The sequence below is a fragment of the Suncus etruscus genome, chromosome 11 (assembly GCF_024139225.1).
Source record: "Suncus etruscus isolate mSunEtr1 chromosome 11, mSunEtr1.pri.cur, whole genome shotgun sequence".
NCBI classification, from domain to species: domain Eukaryota; kingdom Metazoa; phylum Chordata; class Mammalia; order Eulipotyphla; family Soricidae; genus Suncus; species Suncus etruscus.
In genome coordinates, this window is record NC_064858.1 from 40,359,122 (window position 1) to 40,383,683 (window position 24,562).

Consider the following 24,562-nt stretch of genomic DNA (forward strand, 5'->3'; position numbering starts at 1 on the left):
TCAATGTACTTTTATGAATTCAGGGCTAGCATTGATATATTTAATTTATTTTTAATTTCCTTTTGTGTATGGTAGTGGCTACATATCTTTCTTTATTTCTTCTCTTTCCCTCTCCCTGTCTCTTTCTCTCTATCTCTCTCTCACATGTTGCTAATCAACTTCCCTGTACCGTTTGTTGAAAAGCCTTTCTTTTCTCCATTTTATGCTCTTGGCTTTCCAGTCATAACTTAAGGTCCTATTCATCTGAGGGTTTACTTACAGAATTATAATTCTATTTAATTGCTTTGAGAATCTGATTTGATACCAGTACCACTTTGTTTTGACCACTGTTGCTTTATAATATAGTTTAAATCAGGAAATAAACTGTCTTCTCATCTTTTTTCTCAGAATTGGTTAAGCTATTCCCGGGATTTTTGTGGTTTATACAAATATTAGCAGTATTCATTCTGTTCTTTTTTTTTTCGGGCCACACCCATTTGATGCTCAGGGGTTACTCCTGGCTAAGCGCTCAGAAATTGCCCCTGGCTTGGGGGGACCATATGGGATGCCGGGGGATCGAACCGCTGTCTTTCCTTAGCTAGCGCTTGCAAGGCAGACACCTTACCCCTAGCACCACCTCGCCGCCCCCCTTTTTTTTTTGGTTTTTGGGCCATACCTGGTGATGCTCAGGGATGACTCCTGGCTATGTGCTCAGCAGTCGCTCCTGGCTTGGGGGACCATATGGGATACCGGGGGATTGAACCGCAGTCCGTCCTAGGCTAGCGTTGGCAAGGCAGACACCTACCTCTAGTGCCACTGTGATGGCCCCTCATTCTGTTCTTGATGACAATATGGGAATTTTGATAGTTTTGATAATTTTAATTATACATTGAATTTGGATAATGTTGGGGGTTAATGGTTATTTTAACATTCTCATATTTATGCAATATTTTCTCATTTCCTTACATCATCTATTTCTTTTCATAATGACTTATTTGTTTTTAATAAATAAGTCTTCCACTTCGTTTGTTAATCTGATCCCTAGGTTGGCATACAAAATTAGATACAACTGTGTTCTCTTCGGCAGCATATATACTAAAATTTGAACAATACAGAGATTAGCCTGGTCCCTGTGCAAGAATGATACGCAAATTCGTGAAGTGTTCCATACTTTTAGGAGGGGTGATATGGGATGCATGCTGGAAACAGGGGTGGAGGGAGTACAACATTGGTGTTGGGAATGCCTCTGATTCAATGTCACTATGGACCTAAAATACTACTGTGAAAGATTTGTAATCCACTTTGCTCAAAATGAAAATTATTAATAAAAAAATTAGACACAACTATTTTTTATTTTATTTTGGCTTTGGGGCCTAACATGAAAGAGGGGCATTTCCTGGCTGGATACTCAGTGGGCCATTTGTGGTGCCATAAATTCAAAACAGAGCCTTATCATCTTCTATACTATCTTTTATGCTTCTTAACACATTTTAAATGATTTTTAATTGAATCATTGTTAGATATATAGTTAAAAAGTTGTTGATTGTTGGATTTCAACAATACAGTGTTCCACCACCATATTTTTATTAAATAATTGTTTAAATGTCTTTCTCTTATACATTTTATTGGTACATATAAGTGCAAACAACTTTACTTATCTATTTTTTTAGCCTGCAACATTACTATGTAAGCTATCATTTCTAGGGTTATTTGTTAACTTACGGTTTTCTACGTATAATATCATGATATTATGGGTTTGTTTTTATTTTGGCATATTGCCATTTATTAATAATGTACCGATCTGTAAACATCAGTGATAGGCTGGTTTATCTTTTTACTCTTTTCATTTAACACTTTCCCATGTCCATGTACCCACAGAGACATCATAACTATGGTTTTAGTAGCTGATCTATTTGTCTTATCTACCACAAATTCATAGTAATTCTTCCCTTTCTTTCACACTCCACATCCAATAGGTGCTACCTTCAGATAATAATCTAAATCTGACCACCTCCAACACAACTCTTTTTTTTTTTTTTTTTGGTCACACCCGGCAGTGCTTAGGGGTTATTCCTGGCTCCACGCTCAGAAATCACTCCTAGCAGACTCGGGGGACCATACGGGATGCCGGGATTCGAACCAACAACCTTCTGCATGAAAGGTAAATGCCTTACCTCCATGCTATCTCTCCGGCCCCACAACTGTCTTTTATGAGTCACCATTTTCTGGACACTAGAGAGAATGGGTCAACACATTAAATAATAGCTTATCCTTCTTCATATATAAAGTTCTCCAATGACTCTCTATCTTACTCAAAGCAATCCAAATACTTCCTATGGCCTTCAGGTTCTACATGACCCAACTCCCTTCTACTTTCCCTCACACCATCTTCTCTATCACTATTCTTATTTCTCCGGCAATCAAGCCTCCTTGTTTATTCAGGCATACTCTGTCATAATAACTCTACAAACACACCTTCCTCTGCCCAGAAAGCCATTTTTACTCATCCTTAAGACCCCCTTCTCATTACATCCAGGGCACAAAGAGTCATCTCACTAAAGAGATTTTCTGTGATAACCCTACCTAAAATAGCAACCCCTTCCTATAGCTTTTTCTGATAGTCTATTTTTATTGTGGTGCTTATCAGTGTCTGAAATATTGTTTATTTGCTTATTTTATATTTTCCTTTTACAAATACCACACACTGGACTGGAAGCTTCAGGAAGGCAGATAATTTGTTTTTTTTTTACTAAAATATTCTTCCCCTGCACACCACAGGCAGTCAATAATCATCTGTTTAATGTGTGATTTCAATTATTTTATCAAGTAAAGCTTCTGATTCTAAGCCTGCTACTCAGAGAATGTTGGCATTGTGGCAGGGCAAGCAAAAGGGTTCATATAAATAAGATCCATCTATATCATGCTGAAGTTTCATTTCAGCTTTGTTTGATCAGCCAAAAAGAGTCTTTAATCAGGAAAATGAGAGAACCATATTTGCACTTAAAAAGTAAACTTACAGTAAAGGAGAAAATGCTTTTTAAGATGAAGGAGAGAAAATGCAGTGGCTGTATTTGAACAGAGCCAGCTCCATAGACTCACTCTTTTTCCCAATGAGATGTAAATAGAGCCCTGAAAGACCATGGGTACACTGGCTCACAAAATAGAAAGCTGTCAATGTCATGGGAGAGGGCTGGCTAAGCCCAGCCTTGCCAAAGCTACACCTATTGCCACCATTACTCATAAACACCAATTCCCAGATGGCCCTGCCTCATCACTGTCTCTCTGCAATTTCCTTTGTGAAAAACAATTTGACCAAATCTTCAGATACACTGGATTTAGGGCTGACATTACCAGGGCTTTTTGAAGCATATGCAGGCACCCTTGCCTATATCATCCTTGTTACAGGAGATCTGGCAGCTGAATACAAACCCAAAAAAGTCATAGCTTTGAATTTCTAGAAAACTTCATTTGTTTGATGCTATCATCACTATAGGAACACACCAATTTAATAGAATGGACAGTTAACAAGAGCTTACTAAGCCTTCTGCCATTTTATTAATGAAATCATTGTAGATACAAAAATTTTCACAAATATGCTTGCTTTTTTTTACTTTTTCTTTTTTCTTTCTTTTTTTATAACAATTTTTCTTCTTCTATTCCATTTTATTTTTCCTTTTTTCAATAACTTTGCTTTCATTGATTTGAAACAAATGTATTATGATCAATTATGTCAACTATGTGACACATTTTTTAAATAATTTTTTAAAGATGAAGAAGAAATGACAATAGCAACCAAGTAAAGAGCAAATAATAGGGCTGTTGAAGCCAGATCTCAGGTAGTAGAAGAGAAACTAGGAGATGACAGAACAAGAGAATCAAGGAAATCAGAAGCATGAGAACTTAAGGAGAGAGGACAAGGAAAAGGATGCTACCTACATGTCCTCTAGGCATCAGTTGGTGAGGGTGCCATCAACAGAAAAGGAGAAATAAATTTAAAAGAAAAGATAATAATTTTGGTTTTGAGCTTAAGTCAGAATTATCTGTGAGCTTTCCAGTGGGAGATGCCCAGTAAGTCTTTGAAGTTGCAATTCAGAATTTCAAGAGAGAAGTTTGAACTAGAAAGATAGGTTGGGCATCATTCACTAGAGTTTTCAGAATGATGATTGACATTCCTCAGGAAGTATAATGGAGGAAGAAAAATGGGTCTTAGATAAAAAGCTGGAAACTGGAAGAAAATGAGAAAAGAGTTGCAAGAACTAAATCAGTGGGAGTCAGTGGTGTTAAAAACTATAGCAATTTTAAGACAGAGAAATACGGAAGGCATTCCTTAAACCTAGTCTAATTGGGAAGGTCAAAGGAGACTTTAACAGAAACAACTTCAAGATTAAATAACCAAATTTGAGTGAAATTCCTTAGGAAGGAAGTTAAAACTAACTTGGTTAGGAATTTGGAATTTGAAGAAATAATTACAATATCTTGAGTTTGTGAGTTTATTTTATAATTTTTTATAATTCAAATGGGAGATAATATAAAGAAAGGGGTAGAGCACATGAATTGCCTATGCAAGGTCCTAGGTTCAATCCCTCCCTCCACCAATACCACTGGGTGTGAACCTAGAGGCCCTGGGTATCAATGGGTCTCAGAAGCACCATGTTACAGGCTCAGCACTGAGGCCTCAGTGCCTGCATAGAGGGGCCATGTATCACTAGAGGCAACTCCTGAGTACTACTAGGAAGGAGCCTATACACAGAAAAAGCAGTCCTTCCTGCAGTCACCATTTCATCGTCCTCTCACCCTCTTCATTAGCCAGGCCTTCAACTATTCAATGAGCAATGGGCCCAGTTTCAACCTTTTTATAATCTCCCTTTCAGCTAAGAATGTGGGAGTTTTAATCTTTGTGGATTTTCAGGAAAGCAACTTAAAGAAGTTTCTCATGGGGCAGAGAGAGAGTACAATGGATAGGGTGCTTTCTTGCAGAAAGTCAACCAGGATTCGATCCCAAAATTGAGGCTACACATCTATAAGCTTAATTTTCTTCTTCCTTTTATTCCAGTTTTATTTGGGGGCATATTCAGCTGTGCTCAGGGATAACGTCTGACTTTGCACTCAGGAATCACTCTTTAATATGCTCACGGACCATATGAGCTATGAGGGATGGAACCATGATCAGTTGTATGCCAAACAAGCTCCTTACCCTGCTGTATTCTTTCATGATGACCCCCTCATTTTTTTTTCTTTTGTAAAAGAACAAGTGATGGCTGGACTTCCAGTTACCATATTGAGCCCTTGAAGCTTCTTGGAAGCTGTATAAGAGTTGGAGGAGGCTAAAGCAGAAAAGACACTGAATTCACAACTGCTAGAATGGGGTATCCTCCCTTCACTAGCATGTTTCCTCAAAGCCTACTAGAATCTGACCAAATAATTCCCTACTTTGTTGTAATTGAGTTTGATTAACAACAGTTGCCAATTGGTAAGTTGGAAACACTAGCACTGCCTTTAAAGTACTTCTCTGCTCAGGTCTGGCCTTCCCTTCAGAATCACCCCAAAATTTTCATAATATCAACAGCACTGAAAGAAACAGCTACTTAAAAAATAAACCAATATGTTAATGAAACCTTGAATTCCTGGATCAATGGCCATAGCCATGTTTTACCAGTCAAGAGAAGGCTAAGCTTTCAAATACCCTCGAGAGAGAGAGAGATGACTCAGAAATTACAAATCATTCTCTAAACTTGTCCTGGGCTTTGATCCAAGGTGAGGGAGGATTGTAATATAGGCAAACACCCCAAGAAGAAAGGATAACAAGTGGGTATAAAAACCTAATCTCATGAGCTTTGTAAGGTTACCTTATATTGGACCTAACTGAGGAATAAATAGTAGTGAAGTCCCTCACGTTGGCAGAGCACTTATTCTTCATTATGCACTTTATTTCCATTGGTTTATATGGGCAGTCTCCTCCCACCTCTCCCTGTAGTACTGGAAGCCCCAGCAGTCACACCCACATCACAACCACCACCCTGTAAACAATGGTCCAGCATTACAGCTCCACAACAAATCTTGTAAGAGATGCAAGCCAAGCCCGCTGAAACCTATGGACTCAGGTCTATGAATTCTGGAGTTCATGGAGTACAAGACTCTATATGCAGCCAAATCCACCTCCAAATTCCACAATACTGACAGCCTGGTAAGAGTTAAGTAAGTTATATGAGAACACACTCATGAATGACATCATTTCAATATTAGTGTTATCAAGATCTGATATTTTAATCAAGGTCTATTTTTTTTTCAGAGTCTTTAACTATATTTTTGTTTGTTTGTTTTGGGGTTACACCCAGTGACACTCAAGGATTATTTCTGGATATGTGCTCAGAAATTGCTCCTGGCTTGGGAAGCCATATGAGACACCAGGGATTGAACGCAGGTTCATGCTGGATCAGTCACATGCAAGGCAAACACCCTATTGCTATAATTTTTGAAAGTAACAATAGCTATACTATACCAAGCATCTATCCTATGCCAGGTCTATGACTTGTACTAGCTTTAAACAATTTTACATGGTAAGTATAGCTAAAATCTCATTTTACAGATGAGAAAACCAAGGGCAAAAACAAAAAGAATTTGCCCATCACCTCAAATGTGTGGAATCTGGACCCAAATTTTTCATTCTAAAACTAATAAATGTTGAAGAAGACATTTATTTTTTTTATAAACTTTTTCCAAGTCCCTTCATTTTTAACTCACCAAAAAGCCAGAGAATAAAAGTCATCATGCAATACATCTTACTTATCCAATGCTTTATTCACTGTGAGAAGCAAACACTGTATAAACCCGTTAATGGTGCCCAAGAGAGTAATTTCCATTATTCTCCTTATTTTACACAAGCACAGACACTTGACATATCCAGACTCAATAAAGAAATCAAAATATATGCTTGTGGGTACCACTGTTGGGATCCCAGGCATGGCAATTTAGTACAAAGGGTAGCCATCTTTGGCATTCTTTTGGGCAGAATCTAAATGACCCAAGACCTAATGTTTTAGCCATACCCAGCAATTCTAAGGGCTTCTGGCTGTGCTCAGGGACCACTCCTGAAAAGGCTCAGCAACCATAAGGGTGCTGGGATGAAACCTGGTTTGACTCCATGCAAGGCAAGTACCCTAACTGCTTCACTATCACTTGGATCTCCAAGACTTTAGCCTTAAAGAAGACATCTTTCAATTTGCTATTGGTAACAGAGTTTCAGGATTACAATGTTCCAATTCCAAACCCACCACTAGCATCAGTGATCATTCCTCTCCTCACCCTGCATCTTCAGCAAATTCACTTTTTTTTAATCTACAGATTATAGTTATGGTCACAGCCTTAGTGTTGATTTTTATGGTTCTGATGTACATAGTTCCCTGACATCTACATCACCAGAATACTCAAGACCTTTGAACAATACTACTATGTTTTTGCCAGTTTGCCTGTCTTTTTGTACTTTCTACCCTTCCTTCCTTGGTATTCTCAGTTCTGTAATCCAGATTCAAAGCTTTGCCAACATTTGATACCTTCCATTTCCTAATCACTCTGTAGTCTACAGATAAATAACACCCAGTATTTATCCTTCTCTTTTTGATTTGCATCCCTTAACTTGATATCTTCTAGTGCTATCCAGGTTACAGCAAACTGCATAATTTAATCTTACAGATGCATAATTTTTCTATTGTGTATATACACTATAGTTGCTTTATCCATTCATCTGTCATTGAGCATTTGACTTGTTTCCATATCTTGGCTATTGTACTAAGCATTGTCCTGAATATAGGTATGCTTATATCTTTTTTTGAGTAAATATGTTTGTGCTTTAGGGGTAGATGATGAAAAAAGTATAATTTCTGGGATGAAAGAGACATTTAATAAATAAACTTGCATTCCTCTATCTTCTCTCAGAAGGTGAGTCTTATGGCTTACAGTGACATATAACAAAAGCTTTGGAGAAAAGAAGTGGCCAAGCCAGTACGTCAGGCTGCACTGCCACCCTCACAGCAGTTTTCCTATTCCTCTCACATGCTGTCCTTCAGATGACAGGATAAGTCATTCAGGAATGAAAGACACACAGGAAGGCAGAGCTAAAGCTGGACTTTAACCTTTTGGGTCATTTGGAGCACATTGATGAGGTGTTTTCTGGACCTCTCCACTTTGTTGAGACCCTGAGATAGGTGAATTGAGTCATTCTGTCTCATTTCTTGACAATATAGATAGCTCTAAAACACAGTGACCTCTGGATCTCATTAGAAACATTGTGGGCCATGTATTTGAGAGGGGAAAAAGCTACAGAGGGTCCATAACTTTTAGCACTGCGTGTTATTGCCAAATGAGTAGTTAGTTAAGACAAACACAGGTTAATGTTTACTTTTACTTGGTTTCAAACTTGCTGATAGTTTTTAAAATTAAAAAAAAACAATATTTTTTATTTTTTTAATATTGAGCTTTTTGGAGACAATAATCAATATTGATATGGGATAGAGACAGGTAATGATTTTCTAATAATCAACAGGTAAAACTAAAAATTGGCCAAAACTTGAAGGAATCCAGTGTCATGTTTAAAATATCATCTTTCCATTGTTTCAGCACTCTAGCCACCATTAATTGGAGAAATCAGGAAAGAGACCCAACTGAGAGTTCCTAGCACTATAATCAGTCATCACCATGGGGCCGAAGAGGTGGTGCTAAAAGTAAGGTGTCTGCCTTGCAAGTGCTAGCCAAGGAAGGACCATGGTTCAATCCCCCGGCATCCCATATGGTCCCCCCAAGCCAGGGGCAATTTCTGAGTGCTTAGCCAGGAGTAACCCCTGAGCATCAAACATGTGTGGCCAAAAAATATATATATCAGTCATCATCTATTGGTTCAGAATGGCCCATTACATTTTAAATTGGAATTCATGCTTATCTGAAATATTAAAGACAGTTACTGTCACATTATTTACAAGAGCAAACACTGGAGATATAAAGCATTCTGACTTGGTTCTTGTTAAATACAGTATTAGATATGTCTCTAAATGGAATGGGATTGTGATTGTCAGCCTCAAGACTCAGACATGCTACATAATATCTTCCACTTAAAATTATATCTTTCTTTGACCCTCCATGTCTTTCTCCATACTTCATCTCATCTCTCTTCCATTTTCTGCAAAACTTGCAAAATGACATATAAATTTACCATAACTTTTCTGCCATTCTTTCTGGAATCCTCTTAAATCAGGTTCTGCTCCAATAATATTGTTCTTATAAGATTCATCTTTTGGGGCTGGAGTGATAGTGCAGAGGGTGGGGCATCTGCCCTGCATGTGGCTGACCCAGGATGAACTTGAGTTCTATCCCTGGCATCCCATATGGGCCCCCAAGCCAGGAGCATTTCTGAGCACATAACCAGGAGTAACCCTTAAGCATCACTGGGTATGGCCCAAAAAACAAATAAACAAAAAAGTCATCTTTTATTCTTTAATAATTTTTATTGAGACCAATGTGAATTACAAGTCTTTCACAGTTATATTTAAAGTACATAGTGACAGTGAATAAGGGCAATGCACACCAGCCATATTGATCTTCCTCCACCCCTGTTCCCAGCATGCTTCTCCTGTTTCCACCCTTAGCCCCCTGAACTGCTAGTGTAGCAGATCCCTTTTATGTTTAGCTTGTTGTAGAGGGTAGGGCACACCACAGAAGTATGTATTTGCAAATTATTATTATTCCTTTCCTTTTTTTCTTTTTCTCTTTTCCTTCTCTCCTTTCTTCTTTTTCAATCCAAGCTATGGTACTATTATATCATAATGCCTACACTGTCAGCTTTTTCCCAGGAAAGGAACCTCAATGTGCAAGACATAGTGGATGATATTACATAAGGTAGATTCCTCTTATAGTTGCCACTACCATATTGCTTAGTACTCTAGTAGTGTACTCTAGTAGTTTATTCTAAAATGCACCATGTACAATCTAACCCTGAAAGCTTCATTTAGCAAAGTTCACCCATGCCATCCAAGAAGCACCAAGAAATTGAAAAACATTTCTCCTCCGAGATACCTGCCCAACTTATTTTTTTTCTATCTTTATTTGTAAGACTCACCTTTGGCATTTTTTTTGACATTGTGTGTGTGTGTGTGTGTTTAGGGACTCTACCCAGAAGTATTCAAGTGCTCACTGCTTATCTTGGTGAGCAGTACACAGGGGTCATTTCTGCCAGTGCTTCCAAGACTATATGGTGCCAAAGATCTAATTCAGTCTCCTACATACATTCTATTGAGCTCTATCTCTCCAACCCCATCATTAACTTTTATTTTGCCAAATTATTGACCAATTCTCAGTCCTCACCTTTCTATACTTAAGCAGCATGTGACAGTTGATTTATATCTTCTGAAGTTCTTCCTTTATTTGATTCTTACAATTTAATTTTATTTTTCCCTTACCTTTCTGTTCATTCTTTATTTCTTTTATTCTTTATTTCTTTTATTGGTTCCACTCATTCCCTTCATTTCAAAACATTTCACCACCCAGGGATTATCCTGGTGGTGCTCAAGGGATCATATGTGGTGCTGAATATCAAACTAGGATCAGTTTTATGCAAAACAAAAATCTTAACCCTTGCACTACATATCTGGCCCTAACCCTTTTTTTATACTTCTGTGGTGTTCTCACCTTATTCCTAGCTTTAAGTTCCATCAATTTGACAATGACATTCAAATTCTAGATCTGATTTAGATTTTTCTCCTCAATGCAATACTCTTATATCAAATCGCTTACTTTATTTCTGCTCCTAGACAACTCAAACTGGTTCAAAATAAAATTCTTAATCTCCCCCTATATTCTGACATCTATCTCTAAAACTGGCTCTTCTCTTCTTTTTTTTCAGTCTAAATCAGTGGGCTCATCCATTCATGTTATTGCCCTGGTCCATACATTCACAGGAGATACTCTTGAATAATAGAATTAGAAGCGATATTCTTCCCTTTTCATTACATTGTTGAAGGATTGATCAGAGGAATAATCAATCATATCAAAGAAGAAAAAGAATTCTTGCATAAAAAATAGATATAGATTCTCTGAATTTATTATCCTTGAGAGAATTTGGGGCAATACCCATCAGCATTCAGGACTTATTCCTGGCTGTGTGCCCAGGGATAATTTTTGGTGGGATTTAGGGGGCCATATGAGATAACAAGGATCAACCAAGGTTGGCCACTAGTAAGATAAGCACCCTACCCATAGTAGATTGCTCCTATACTAGGTTCCTATAAATTTAATGCGATGGGTATAAGATGCAAAGATCTGGTAGAAAATAATGTCATGATGTAGAAATTGTATATTTTGACAGAATTGACAGAATATTTTGTTCCCTAATAACCATGTAGCCAATTTGTTTGACCAAATGGAGCAGCAGGTCCCTGTGAAACTTACAATTCTAGGAAATATGTACTTGGTCAGACCACAAAGGTTGGTCTAAGACCTAGGCTCAAATGAATAAAAGTTGAGATTCAGTACAAATTATTCCTTCTCTTTTGGAAGTATTCTTTAAGTAGCACCAGCAGTATGAATAGGACAAAGGAGTTAGTGAGAATGTGTTCCCTATTCTCTCTTATCTCAGAAAAATACACCTTAAATTTAGTGCATGCTGAGTGAAGTGTTTACCAGACCAGAGAAAAATAGAATTATAGATTCATGTTTTCTACATCCCTAGCCATGGCAACAACTAGAAACAACTAATATTCCCACATCAGGCAGTGATTGTTGCTTTATCACTCAGGTTACCAAAGCTTAATACCCTGGAAATTCTGCACCAGGGTAATCTTCCATCACCTCCACTTCCAGGCCACAAGTTTTCTGTTTCTGTCTATCTAGGGGCTTTCTGTGTGCAAGACTAGACATGGAAATCTGCATTAGTCAGGGTTCTCTGGAGAAAGACCAACAAAATATGTACATAAATATAAAGATATTTAAGTTAAAAGAGATTTATGTTATACTTTACAAGGTGATAGTCTTGGCAAATCTCAAATCTTTTTGTTGTTGTTGTTTTGTTTGTTTTATATGGATTAGGGACTACACCCACCCAGTAGTGCTTATTCCTGGCACTGCTCTCAGGAATCATTTCTGATGAGGCTCAAAGGGCTGACTGAGGGCTAGGGATCTTATCTTGGTCACCCAAAACACAAGGTAAGTGTTCTACTTACTGTACTATCATTGTCGACCCCAGGCAAATCTCAAATCTGATGGGGGTTAATCAGAAGGTCACAGGTTCAAAGAAGCACTGCAGTCTGAGGTTGAAGAATAGGTATAGACGGAATTATTTCTGTTATTAAAAAAATGAGTCTTTGTTCTTTTAAGGCCTTTAATTGATTATATGAACTCTCCACCCCTATTATGGAAATACATTTGCTTTACTCTTAAACTAACTGATGTAAACATTAATCTCATTCTCAAAACAGCTTCATAGAAACATCCTGAGTAAAGTTTGACCAAATACTTAAATAGCATGAACCAGCAAAGTTGACACATAAAATTTATTATCACAGTAACCTCAGGTGAGTTACAGGATCTCTACTTCAAAGAAGGCAACAATATACCAGGTAGAGAACCACAGAATCTAACTAACTCCATCTTTGAAGGTTAGGAAGGAGTCTAGAAATATCTATAATATACAGGAATACATAGCAAGGCTCTTTTTTTTTTTTCTTTTGGTTTTTGGTTTTTGGGTCACACCCAGCAGCGCTCAGGGGTTACTCTTGGCTCTACACTTTGAAATAGCTCCTGGCAGGCTAGGGGGACCATATGGGATGCGGGATTCGAACCACCATCCTTCTGCATGCAGGCAAATGCCCTACCTCCATGCTATCTTTCCAGCCCCATAGCATGGCTTTTTATAAATGCCTACAATTTCAAGCTCCTGGGTTCCAAATGATGTTCTCATTACACTTAGAATTTCAGTTGCAGTCTCTATAAAAAAATTTATTTAAATCAAAGCCAGAGTAAGAATACAGAAGTAAAGTGCTTGCCTTGTGCATGACCAATCTGGGTTGATCCCTAGCACCCAATTTGATTCCTTATTCCCTACTAGGACTGGTCCCTGAGCACAGAGCCAGGAATAAGCCCTGAGAACTACCAATTATGGACTCCCCCTAAAAAAAAAAACATGTGGTTGCATGATTTTTAGTTTGGTTCATGATGTTTAGTTTGGTTCAGTATGTTAGTGATATCTCACTAACATCATTTTCTAGAAAGAACCCTGAAATAGAGAGTAGTAGAAATTCATTCACATATTGGCCTAGGCTCACACTCTTGGATCTATCTGTTGACTAAATTGCTATGGCCCAGGAAGACTAACTACACCTGAATATGATTAGATAAGAACAAAGACATCATATGTACTATCTTTGTTTATAGATTTCTTACAAGATGTTTCAAAGTGTTTCATAGGATAAAGTGAACAAATACAAACACACACTCAAACACACACACACACACACACACACACTTGCTGGAGGAGAGCAGAGACTAGGTATCAAGAAAGAAGAGAACAAAAATAGCAGAACTACAGCCTTCTTGGTCCTTTCCTTCTGCCTCATCCAACTCTCCAGTTGGTCTTGATTCCTTTGTTCCTGATTCCTGCTATTACTCTCAAATCCTGCATTCTGATGTTACCTGTTATTTGATTCTTTTAGTCTATTTTTTTCTAAACTTGACCTCTGAGATATAATATGATTAATTTTACAAGAAATGTTTCTGGGAAATGTTTGATTCTCTTTTTTTCTAATATCTGATGGAGGTTGTCATATCGATTTCTGGGTTATTTTTCTATTTCAAATTAAAAAAAACATACATTTTAAAAACAATAATACCATAGGATTGATTAATTTAGTTCAATACTCTATAATTAGAAAACTGAGGCCTAAAGGTCAATGATTGGCTCAGGACAGAGGTCACAACAAAATGAGGCTGGTCTCCCACTCCCCAAATTTTCAGTACTCTACTACATCACAGAGAGGTTAACACAAGTGACATTAGAGAGAAGAGTAAACTTCTTTTCTACATACAGAAGCACATTAATCCTTTAACATGTGGCATGTTAGTTACTCTGGAAATTAATAGCTCCATTTGTATTAAACACAATGACTCACATGCATTATCTGGACCAAGTAAAGAATCAGCAAAATGGAAACCCAAAGTTTTCTAGATGCTAATCAGGAGCAATCCCTGAAGGGCTGAGAAACACATTAGGCATTTCTGCAAAGCCAATTTTGGGTATTGGTCTGATTACTGGATAAATCACACCAGGAAATTGAAATGAGTGGAGAGGACAGTGTAAGCAAGGTACATTAGAGGGTAGCAAACACTTCTCTACACCTTAGAGAAATCACTCTATCAGAAGTGGAGAGGAACTGTGTAGTCTGTCCAGGGAAATAAAGGAGACAAAGAAGAAGAAAAGAGCATATATGAGATACATAAATCAAAAGGATAAATGGATGTTAGGAGTACTGTGGAATTAAAAGGAAGCATGAAACTGATTGCTGAAGACAGGGTTGAAGGGGACAGAAAAATTACAAGGAAAATGGAAAAAACAACAACAATCAAGCATACTTATTTCTCAGCAGTTCATGGACCTAATGATCTATTTATAGTATATTTGTTATTCCTGATTAGACAGACATGACCAGGGAGCACAGAACACTGATCCTCTGTCTGTTAGCTTGTCCACAGAAAATGCAAATGAGCTCTAGGCTCAGAAAAGCCATGAGAAAGCGGTTAGCTTTATTGCAGTTTTAGCTGTCAATCATTTGTGTATTGATCAATTATTCAAACATGAATTGAGCACCTATCATGTGTCATACTGTTTACTATAAAACAATAGCACGTAAGATGACATCATTTGATTTGGAATGTCACTAGGGCATAGTGGCTCTGAGACAGTGCACAGAAGAGGTTATGGAGCCTCTCAGAGACTAGAGGTCTCAAGCTTCCCAGATTCAAGTCCCTGAGACAAACATTTGTGAAGGGAATACACATAAGCAGAATTGGAAAGGAGAGGCTGAGCCGATGGTGAGAAGGGGACAAGATGGATGTGAAAAAATAAGATGCTAGAAATATAAGAATGGTAGTTGAAACAGCCTGCTCTTGCTCTAAGGGCACCACAATAATCCTTGGGTCTTCACTGTCCTGACCATATGAAATGTGAACCTAGATCCCCCATGAAGGCAGCTGGGGTGAAAGTGTTTGGGGAACCCAGTTATGGTGCTTGCTGGGGGGGGATGAAGAAGGGCCTTCCCTGGGCTCCTTACTAACAGCAAAACATCTTTCCTGTTCCTACTTGGGCCCATCTGGGGTTTCTTAACCTAGAGTGCTGCTACTTCTGGCCGACTGAACCCCCTCCCCCCATGTTCCTGGCCCTGAACAAGAGCATACACTTTCTGAAAGCTCTGTGCATGGAAGCTGCTGACTGCAGACCCCTATCCTTTCCCTGGGTCACAAACCCCAAGAGAGGTTTGAGGATTGGAACATTGGTACAGCAGGAGTGCTTACCATGTGTTTACCTTGCACATGGCTGACGTGGGTCATTCCATATGGTCCCAATAGAACCACCAGGTATAATTTCTCAGTGTAGAGCCAGGAGTAAAACCTGAGCATTTCTGAGTGTGACCCAAAAAACAATGAGAGAGAGAGAGAGAGAGTAGATAAAAAGAGATCCACAAAGAGGTCATTTTACTTTCATGCTGGCTCTCACTTTTCTTGCTTTCTTTCTTCTTTTGCCATATGTTGTATTCACAGACCACACACACTAAGAAGTATCTACCCTACATCTGTCTGTGAGTCTTGGGTCCGCAGTTAGCCATGGTCCAAACTCACAGATTCTGGCTCCTGGTGCTCCTGAATGAACCTCTAAGAATGATAAACCTTGCAGAGCTTGTAGAGCAAAGTTGATTCCCAGTCTGGGGCTTCAGGGAAGGCCCTCCTGAGGAACTGGCATGAAGGAAGGTGTGACACAGATCTCCCCAACGCTCAGGTCTTGGCATGCCCTAGGGAATGCAGATCTCTTGCATCTCACCAGAGTCACCTCTTCACACTGTGAAGTCCTGGTTCCTCCTGTGCTAATGCCACTCACCTATTCAGGTGCAGAAGCAGCAGTTTATAAAACCTCATACACCCAAGTTCCCAGGAAAGCAATCTAAATTTAGATCCTGCAATCCTTCATCATGAATTAAAATAAAATAGACTGGAAGAAAAGTCAAAAGACTAGTAGTTACCTATTTCTCCTCCCTGCCCTTCTTCCTTGGGGCTGGAGTGATAGTGTAGTGCAGTGGTTGGTAACCTGCGCTCACGGGCCACGTGTGGCTCTTTACACTTTTAATTTGGCTCTTCTGTGTGCCCGGCAGCTGCTCCAGGAGTCAGGACTCTGCTCCTAGCCTCTGTCAGTGCACACCCTGTGTGGCTCTCAAAATAAATTTCAATAGTGGTTTTGGCGAGATTTGGCTCAGTTGAAAAAAAAGGTTGCCGACCACTGGTGTAGTAGATAAGATACTTGCCTTGCACCTAGCTGACCTAGGTTTGATCCCTGACATCCCATATGATCCCCTTGTCCCCTGAGCCCACTAGGAGTTATTTCTGAATGCAGAGCCAGGATCACCACCAGATATGGCCTCCAAACAAAATAAAAACAAAAGTCTAGTTTCCATGTTTTGGTTGTAAGAAACTGAAGTTTGATACCCAGCATCACATTTTCCCAAACACTATCAGGAATGAACCATGTGTACTTGACAAGAGTAGCCCCTGAACACTGCTAAGTGTGACCCAAACCAAAAACCAGTTGAAAAGATTGTAAAGGAATAATACACTTGCCTTACATGCAGCTAACCCTGGTTCAATTCATGGCACCACATGGTAGCCCAAGCAACAGAGTTGGGAGACTCCTTTGAACATAGCCAGGTATGACCCAAACCATCTTAATCAAATAAATAATAAAAGCAAAATGCATCTTTAAGGGGTCAAGAGATAGTAGAGTGATTAAGACACTTACTTTGCACATAGTTGATCATGGTTCCATCCTTAAAATCACATATGGTCCTCCAAGCATAACTGGGAGTAACCTCTGAGCACAGAGCCAGAAGTTCCAAATATATATAAATATATATATTTAAATACATTTTAAATATATATTATATATTAAATATTTAAAATATATTTAAATATAAATATATAAATATATATTTATCTATATAAATTAACATAGAGTTGCAAACAGATGAAGACCAAATAATATACCACAAAAACTAAAACAAAACAAAACTCTGGGGAAATTCTAAATTAACTGGGACTATATAGCTAACAGCCCTAACTATGCTTACTGAAATAAAGAGAACAAGTAATGAACAAAATAAGAACTATAAGGATAGATAAAACATGGAAAGGATTCAGACAGAAATAATCAAACTAACAAATCAAACAGCAGAACTCAGCTATATTTCAGAGAGGCTAAACAGTACAGATGAATGAGCCAATGGAATAGCAAGTTGGAACACAGTGCAGCGGAGAACACCAAACAGACTAGCAAAAATAAAAATAAAAATATTAAATATATAAATAGAGACTTGAGGGAGAGTACAATGACTTTGCATATGGCTAATCTGACCCCTGGCAATGTGTATGGTCACCTGAACACCATCGGGGTAATCCCTGAGCACAGAGCCAGGATTAAGTCACATAGTTGGGTGTGACCCAAAAACCAAATATAGATGGATAGACAAATAGCATAAGTACTTTCTGAAATAACATTAAAAGGAACAATATATGCAATAGGAGTATTAGAAGATGAAAGAAAAGAGATAGAAACCTTATCTAAAGTATAGAAAAAAGTATAAAGCTGAGAATTTCCTTGAGATGGAGCATGGGGGATAGCATTCAGAGCTAGTAGACTTAGTATTCCAGATGAATAAATTCCAGACATGCCTCAAGACATAGTATAAGTAGAGTGGTAACCAGTAAAGAAAAGGTGAGAATTCTAAAAACAGCCAGAGGAATATTAGTCATATACAAGGTATTCCTGTAAGATTATTTGCATGTTTCTGATAGAACCTTGAAGGTCAGAAGGAAATGTCACATTGAATTTTATATTTTGAATATTTTGCATGGCCATAGATCAAATCCAGAGCCTCATGCATACAAGACAAGTGCTCTACCACTGAGCACTGAGCAAAGGCCTTGACCCCTAGCACAATACATTTAAAGTGCTGAGAGAAAAGAATCTTCAGCCAAGAATACTCTACTCAGCTAGGTTATAACTCACAATTAAAGGAGGAATGAAAAGCTTTAGAAAGAAAATAGGATCTAGAGAGATAGTCCAGAGGGTAGGATAGAGTGCCAACCTGGGTTCAATCCTGGATACCCATAGACTGAAAATAGTTCCTTAAGTACCACACTGGGTGTGACCAAAAAGAAAATGCATAATGGGTACCAGGGTGATAGTACAGCAGGTTTGTCTTTCACATGGCTGGTCAACCTGTTCAGTCCCTAATAAACCTGTGTGGTCCTTTGAGCCCTACCAGGAGTATTACCTAAGCATTACAGGGTATGACCCCAAAATAAAAAGCAACAAATGTAAGATGAATTAACAGATTTCTCAGAACCTCCTAGTGAGAACAGCATATAGAAAAAGACTAGAAACAATAGTGCTGGTAGGATGTAGAGAAAAAAAATACCCCATTCACTGTTAATGGTTCAGCCTCTATGGAAGACTGCAGGAAGATTCCTCAAAGGAGTCACAATAGAGCTCCTGAGGCTGGAAAGTTAGCATAATCAACTGTAACACATGCTTTTCATGCAGAGGGCTGGTTTCAATCCTGGCACCCCATGTTCTCCTGAGCACCACCAGGAACACCCCCCAAATCCCAAGGGGCCATAGCCTCTGAGCACTACCAAGTGTGACCTCAAAACAAAATTTTAAATAAATAGGCATAACACAAATAATCTATAGAGCAATGAAATGACTCAGTCTGATACCATCAAGTGTACTCTTTATATTTTGCACAAAACTTCTAAATGTGAATCTAGATTGATAGCACAGTGGGTAGGGCTGATCCAGGTTCGATCCCCAGGATCCTGTATAATCCCCCGAGCCTGTCAGGATTGATTTCTGAGCACAGAGCCAGGAGTAATGCCTGAACACTGCTGGGTATGGAGGAGAAAAAAAAAAAAAAAAAAAAAACAACCCAACAACTTCTAAATGCACCAGATCAAGAGTGAACGCTCAGGTAACTCATGCCTCTGGAGCGATTCTGCTCTGTTTTCTTAAGTTAATCAAATGTGACAAATCAATGCTCTGGAAGACAGTCATAGGAACTGTGAATGGTGGGGAATACATGGGGATCCCTGTATCTTCCCCCTCGTATTTCTAGAAACCTAACACTATACTAAAAATTATCTTTAGGGGCCAGAGAGATAGCATGGAGGTAAGGCATTTGACTTGCGTGCAGAAGGACGGTGATTCGAATCCTGGCATCCCATATGGCTCCCAAAGCCTGCCGGGGCAATTTCTGAGCATAGAACCAGGAATGGCCCCTGAGTGCTGCCGGGTGTGACCCAAAAACAAAACAAAACAAAAATTATCTTTAAAAATAAATCAGAAAAGCCCTCAATTCCTAGGCCTACTAACAGGGTTGACAGTTTCTTGTATGCACTCCTGAGATCAGCCTCATGCCAGCCTTTCTGAGTTGGAATCTGTCCTTCTGCCTGGCCCCTCATAGGCTCAAGAAGGCTGCTGCACCCTCATGAGTTCTAAACAGGAAGAAGGGAGAGGAATGAAAGCAGAGCACCAGCTAAATTGGGCCCTTTGAACATCAAGAGTACAAACGCTTCTCTCAAAGTCTTACCCAGCCCACTTTCATCTCCTTTGACAGACCTTGGTCACCGGGTCACCCCTGTTGGGATGGTGGTGGAGATCAAGATTGAAGGAAGATTAAATAAAGAGTCCCTGCAGTTGAGGTCTGGGATCTAGGCCCAGAATCAGCCAGGATCAGGTCAGTGGTGGCTCCACACAGAGATAGTGACTGTCAACATTTTCCTGTCCGATGTCCTGTGTATATTCTCACTCAATACTGTGGGAAAAGCTGAAGAGCCTTTGTGTCATATTCAGCCACACAAAAGAAGCTCTTCCAGTAGCTATTCCAGCACAGATGAAATACCCCAAATTATTCAATTCCAAGTCTTCACTTTTCTTCCTGTTGAGTATGCAGAGTCATGCCCTGGGCCACAGGGGATAGAAAATGATCCCTGACCTCAGAGATGGTGTCAATTCCAAGAGGCATTCAGAACAAAGGATTTAAGAAGAGCAGAGAGATAGGGTGGAGCTAAGGCACTTATAGGCAACTCACCCCAAATTGATCCCCCACTTCTACCCACATGGTCTCCCAAGCACGGAGCCAGGAGTAATCTCCAAGCACCTCTGGATAGGACCCCAAAACCCAAAAACAAAGGATTTGAAAACACTATGTAAAGAAATGTGGCCTGAAGAATCAAGTTTTTGAAATGTTCACATCTGAAGAGTGATAATACAACAGGCAGGGTGCTTGTCTCATATGTGACTGACCTGGTTACTTGGTTAAGTTCCCTGGCACCCAATGTAATACCCCCAAGCCTGCCAGAAGTGATCTCTGAGCACAGAGCCAGGAGTAAGCCCTGAGCATGGCTGGATATGACCTACAATCAAAAAAATTTTTTTTACATATTCATACCAGAAATTCCATGCTAAGAATACTCTAAAATAAGCAAGCAAAAAGTCAAACAAAACTATGTGAAAAAATAGTGCTTATTATGTGTATATTGCTTTTAATAGCCAAAGAAGTCACACAACTATTAAACCATCCTTTAAAAATGGGCTGGAGAGAAAGTACAGTGAATAGGCACGTACCTCGTATGTGGCTGACCCAAGTTCAATCCCCATCACCACGTATGGCCTCCTGAGACTGACCAGGAGTGATCTCTGAGTGTAGTGCCAGGAGTAAGCCCTAAGCACCATCGATATGGAAGTAAAACTCATAAAAAGTATGTTTATGGGATGTTTTGAGAGTTCTGAGAAACATGGCTTTTTTTAAAGTTTTTATATATATAAATTACAATGTTTTTGATTGGGAGGAGAGGGACACTTGACAAGTGTGCCTAGACTATATGATCTCATGGGAAGTAACACAGACTTTGGCATTAATTACGAAGACTATTTCCACTTTCTCCTTTACACTAATCACGTGTTCTTTCTTTCATCTTGGGGCACTTTCCTAACCTCTCTAATTCTCTAAAGCTAGCATGAAAAGTAGAGTTGAAAGATGAGCAGGGAGAGTTAAGAAGAGGAAGTATCTTGGAGAAAAAATTAAGAGAAAAGTCCCTGGGGGCAGCAGGGTCAATAATAATAGTAATGCTTGGCCTCCCGGGACTCTAGTTTGTAACCCTAGTATTACCTACAGTTCTCCAAGCACCAGCAGAAGTCTCTCCTGAGCACAGAGCCAGAAATAAATAGTCAAATGTGCTCTGGATGTAGTCCTAGAAGAAAACAAAATCGAAATATTAGGGGCTGAGAACGTGGTCCCATATAATGCACTCACCATGCACGTGGGAGGCCCTGAGCTCAATCCCCAGCATGACCGAAATGGGAGTAGGGAGGGAGGGGGGATGAGGTAAGGAATAAAGGAAGGAACAAAGGGAGAGAGGGAGGGAAGGAGGAAGGAAGGAAGGAAGGAAGGAAGGAAGGAAGGAAGGAAGGAAGGAAGGAAGGAAGGAAGGAAGGAAGGAAGGAAGGAAGGAAGGAAGGAAGGAAGGAAGGAAGGAAGGGAGGGAGGGAGGGAGGGAGGGAGGGAGGGAGGGAGGGAGGGAGAGAAGGAGGGAGAGAAGGAAGGAGGGAAGAAAGGAAGGAGGGAAGGAAGGAGGGAAGGAAGGAAGGGAGGGAGGAAGGGAGGGAGGGAGGGAAGGAAGGGAAGGAAGGAGGGAAGAAAGGAAGGAGGGAAGGAGGGAAGAAAGGAAGGAGGGAAGGAAGGAGGAAAGGAGGGAGGGACGGAAGGAGGGAGGGAGGAAAGAAGGAAGGGAGGGAGGGAGGGAGGGAGGAAAGAAGGAAGGGAGGAAGGGAGGGAGGAAGGAAGGAAGGAAGGAAGGAAGGGAGGGAGGGAGGGAGGGAGGGAGGAAGGAAGGAAGGAAGGAAGGAAGGAAGGAAGGAAGGGAGGGAGGGAGGGAGGGAGGGAGGGAGGAAGGAAGGAAGGAAGGAAGGAAGGGAGGGAGGGAGGGAGGGAGGGAGGAAGGAAGGAAGGAAGGAAGGAAGGAAGGAAGGAAGGGAGGGAGGGAGGGAGGGAGGGAGGGAGGGAGGGAGGGAGGAAGGAAGGAAGGAAGGAAGGAAGGGAGGGAGGGAGGGAGGGAGGGAGGGAGGGAGGGAGGGAGGAAGGAAGGAAGGAAGGAAGGAAGGAAGGAAGGAAGGGAGGGAGGGAGGGAGGGAGGGAGGGAGGGAGGGAGGAAGGAAGGGAGGGAGGGAGGGAGGGAGGGAGGGAGGGAGGGAGGGAGGAAGGGAGGAAGGAAGGAAGGAAGGAAGGAAGGAAGGAAGGAAGGAAGGAAGGGAGGGAGGGAGGGAGGGAGGGAGGGAGGGAGGGAGGGAGGGAGGAAGGAAGGAAGGAAGGAAGGAAGGAAGGAAGGAAGGAAGGAAGGAAGGAAGGAAGGAAGGAAGAAAGGGAGGGAGGGAGGAAGGAAGGAAGGAAGGAAGGAAGGAAGGGAGGGAGGGAGGAAGGAAGGAAGGAAGGGAGGGAGGGAGGGAGGGAGGGAGGGAGGGAGGGAGGGAGGAAGGAAGGAAGGAAGGAAGGAAGGAAGGAAGGAAGGAAGGAAGGAAGGAAAGGAGAAAGAAAGGGAAGAAGGAAGGAAGGAAAGGAAGAAGGGAGGAAGGAAAGGAAGAAGGGAGGGAGGGAAGAAAGAAGTAAATCCCAGTAAAGTCCCAGAGGTGAGAAACTCTGGCTTCTAGGTAAAACTCAGACCACGAAAATGTTCTGCCATCCACACTGCACAGAAGTCCAGAGATTGCAGATCCCAGGGTACTTGGGGAGCCTTTGGCAGGCCCTGGACATGTGAGAGCAGAGCCCAAGGGAACTGCTCTCCTTTGTAGGACAGCCCTGGGCCTGCTGCAGGGCTTTACTTAATGGAGACTGAACTGCTGGCACAGACAAGCAGAATGTCAGCGCAGTCGGCACTGTCTATCAGGAAACAGGCATCCTCTGACGCTCAGTACTTGAAGTAGACGCGCCCAGTGGGAATCCACTGGCGAATGAAGCCGGATCATGGGATGTGTCCAGGCAGGCCCTGCAGGTCCAGGCCCCCCTCTATGTAAAAGCGCCCCCCAATGCTCAGAGCCCCTATTTGCTTCTCCATCTTCCCTTCCCTGGCCTGCACCAGTGGCTTCATGGGGACTTCACCTGATCAAGGGGAGAACAATTCTGGTTGGATGTCCAGAAGCAGCTGCGCCTCAATACTGAAAAACATGGCAAGTGTGGTATGGCTAGGGAGCAAGTGCCAGTTACCAGTTCCTGGAGGCTTGGAAAGGCTGCAGAAGTATCTCAGGAGTTTGGGGGTCCAGTAGCAGCAAGAGCTTTGTGGGAGCTTTGAGCTGTCAAGGGACCACTGGGCCAAGTGCTGGGCATCCAACCAGGGGAAGCGGATGTCGGCGTTGGTCGCTGAAATTGGCCAAGCCAAGAAAACACACAGACATACAAACACACAGACACACGTCATATATATAAGGAGCTCACCAAGCAACCTCCTCCAGCTACATCAGAACCAGCAAGTGGTGAGAAGATAGAATCCGTTTCTTTATGCTGCCACCTTGTGGGCAATTTGAGAATCCGCCTCTAGCTTTGTTCCCTGCATTCAATTAACTACACACTTGGTCTAGGAAGAGCACCCCTACAGACACACCTAACACCCCCACACTATCCCCCACCTTCCATTTGGCCCAGGATATTTCTCTCTCTTCCTTTCAGGTCCCCAGAGCCACAAAGAGTTACTTTGGGTTTGGGATGAGGGGACAGGATTTTTCATCCAGCTGGTTGGTGGTAGCTCATGAAAATGAACAAAATGGTCAAACTCTCCATGACTGCTCACAATCACCAAGGAGACTAGAAAATCATTACATCGGCTCAAGACATCAGCAAGGCAGCCCTGCCCTGGTGGAAAGGAGAAATCCAACATATCACGACTGTGAGCGTTGCCCAGAAACAAATAAACAGCTTCATGATTATTGTGCACATCTTCAAAGTACTGATTGAACACAGATTGAGATCCATTTGAGCCTCAGAATCAGTCTTTGAGCTGAAATTCAATCATCAGACCAGAGAGCATTTTTTAATGCACACATGAGACCCAGATTCAATCCCCAGCACCACATGATTCCCTGAGCAGTGCCAGCAGCAACCACTGAGCACCTTTAGATGTGGCCCAAAAATATATATCAGAAATATCAGACTTTGAAATTAGTTTTTCTCATTGTTGTTGTTGTTTCTGTTAATTTTGTTTTGAGGGCCACACCTGGCAGTCCTCAGGGTTTATTCCT

At 40.8% G+C, this 24,562-nt stretch overlaps 1 non-coding gene across 1 annotated transcript; it reads left to right on the forward strand.

The window, feature by feature from the left end:
* The first annotated feature begins 1,052 nt into the window (after positions 1-1,052).
* LOC126023685 (U6 spliceosomal RNA) lies at positions 1,053-1,154 on the forward strand. The gene has a single exon (XR_007500779.1). It is a non-coding gene; the product is annotated as a U6 spliceosomal RNA (small nuclear RNA).
* Positions 1,155-24,562: the final 23,408 nt, after the last annotated feature.